Below are 2,553 nucleotides of genomic sequence, written 5' to 3'. Positions count from 1 at the left end.
TACTGTGCATAAGAACATGTTAATGTCCCCCCTCTGGGAATAGCCTAAAGACACTTCAATCAGTAGCACTGCCTGGGAGGGGGGGGGGGGGGAATTGGCTGTTTGTACGGGTGATTGTTTTTTATACAATTGGCAATTAAGAGTGAGAGCAGGTTCTGACTGTTTTTATCTATAAATAATGTTACAGTCAAATTGTCCTGTTATCACTAGCTGTTGCAATAATAACGTCAGTAACAGTAACAATCTGCAAGGAGAGGGCGACAACAGCTGTATATTATTTATTTTTCAACTAGGAAAAGGGGGGGGGATGTCCTGGGTAGCATGAGTCAACAAAGACAAAGATTGACAGATTAGAATTTTTAAAAGGTACAATTTTCAAATATTACAATTAGATCATAACAGCTAAACAGTACAGAATTTATCTAAATTTTTATAAATAGGCCACGAGCTGAACGTTGATGGTTTAAATTTGAAAATTTTCAAGGGAATCTTGGAAAAGCAGTCCCTTCTATTTTTAGGAAGGACTTCTGCAACGAGCAACCACCCCAACAAACATGATATATATATGAGAGACCTAGAACCCTAACCCTAACCCAACCAAACCCTTACCCGAAACATTCCACCCTCTATTCTACTCTGCCTCATAGTGGAGTGGTCATCCCTTGTGGAATTCTTCTCTGGGTTATTTCTATGAGATAGATTAGACTGTTTTATAAACCCCGCATAATTTAGCAAAAATTTGATCATTTTTTGCATAGTTTCTGAATTTTCCTGTATCGTTCTTTTTAAAAATTGAGAATCGCATAATTTCACATTTTTGGGCTCAGTTTGCATAATTTCAGAATTTTTCTTGCATACAAAACGATGGGGACAGAGAGAAGACTTTCTTTTTTTTTTTTGGTTCTTTTATTCTTATTCACATTCTGGCTTTGTCATTGTAGGGCGGGGGTGGATGAAAAATGTGTTTTTTGTTTTGTTTAGTGTTTTTGTTTTGTTTGTTTTTCTTGGGGAGGGGGGAGGGAGAAGATCATGAACAAAACCCTCCACCAAATAGTCATCATTTTATTGATAGCTTCACTTGGTTTTTTTCCTAGACTCTGCCCATGGCAATTGCACAACACAGAATCAGATGTAGATGAGGCAAGACTGAAAGTCCACGCTTTGTCTCTTCTATCAGTCAAGGACAATCAATAGACTGCTGGAAAGAACAATTGTGGCGACAGAGTTGTGGTTCATTATAAGATGCATGCTGTGTATTCCATGGACAGCTAGAAAAACAAATGAAGAAGACTTGGTTGAAGCAAATTGCAGACGACAGCTTATGATGAATATGAAAGCGATCACAGGCATGCTTTCATTGGACACACAATGCGGAAAGAAGCATTGGAGAATATTGTAGCAACAGGCAAGTTTGATAGAAAGAGAGGCAGGGGCAGACAGAGGGAAGAGAAACTGAACAAGTTGACAACATGGCTGGGAACAGCAAGAACCAACGCTGCAATGCAAGATTTATAAAATGAAGTGGAGGTCCATGATCGCCCACGCCAGTCGGCAAGGCATCGGATTATGATGATCAGTCTACCACTTGTCAAGATAGCAATCGATGCCATCCCGTCAACCACCAATTTCATGCTTGTTCCAAGGTAGGCAGTATCATGTATACATGTATATGTTTGACCGTACTACCGTACTGCCCAACTCTCTACTGTAAACATAGACTCTGTAGTTCAGTCTAATTAGATTTTTTAGCTATTCGGACTCGAGTCCAAATAATATATATGGGTTAAATATCTATCGGGCTCGGGTCCAGACAAAACGTTTCAGTTTTTGGAACCGGCTTGTATGTGAGCGTAAGTTGTAAGGAGGTTACAAAATACTTGTTGGGGGATTTTTCGTAAAACCAGAATTAGAACTAGAATTACTTACAAGGACACAGTAATTGGGTAAAGAAGTCTAAAGACAGCACTCTCATTGCCCAATGGCAGTGTCTACGTACACAGTAACCGACAACTCAGGGTCTTTCCACCACCATTACTACAGCATTATCATTACCTCCACCACCATAATTTGTCTTTCCACACACACACATGTTTAATTTCACTTTGTTGTGTGCTTCAGTTTTTCTGTAATTATTATGGGTTTTTTAAAAATCACATCGCACAGAACCAACAGCCGTGACCTCTTCCCAACCCCTCTTACCCCAGCAAGCTGAGAGTGCGTGATCGCTACGCAGTCTCATTGGTTGGTCGATATATATATATAATATATATAATTAAAACTTTGCCCCGCCAAGGTCAACTCAACTTGGTTGTTCAGTTTCATACTTAATGATGCAGGGTGGGCCAGTTTAGATTAGATAGAGATCTAGTAACTGATTACAGCTCACATATCGATCGTTATAATTATGATCGATAACATTTTCATAAATATGCTGGAAATACTGGCGCTTTTTCGGTAGTTCCCACCCCGCAAAATATTGACACATTATTCACAGGTTTTGGCCCCAAGAGTTGGGGGGTTTCAGGGGGGACCTAATAAAAATAAGATGGGGGG

General features: G+C 39.7%; 1 protein-coding gene across 1 annotated transcript in view; it reads right to left on the bottom strand.

The window, feature by feature from the left end:
- LOC101858358 (sulfite oxidase) overlaps positions 1–2,553 on the bottom strand; it is a gene marked incomplete at its 3' end in the record, with an annotated part of 9,904 nt that overhangs the window by 5,788 nt on the left and 1,563 nt on the right.

The sequence above is a fragment of the Aplysia californica genome, unplaced genomic scaffold (genome assembly GCF_000002075.1).
Source record: "Aplysia californica isolate F4 #8 unplaced genomic scaffold, AplCal3.0 scaffold00637, whole genome shotgun sequence".
Classification (NCBI taxonomy): domain Eukaryota; kingdom Metazoa; phylum Mollusca; class Gastropoda; order Aplysiida; family Aplysiidae; genus Aplysia; species Aplysia californica.
This window is presented reverse-complemented; position numbering and strand designations above follow the sequence as displayed.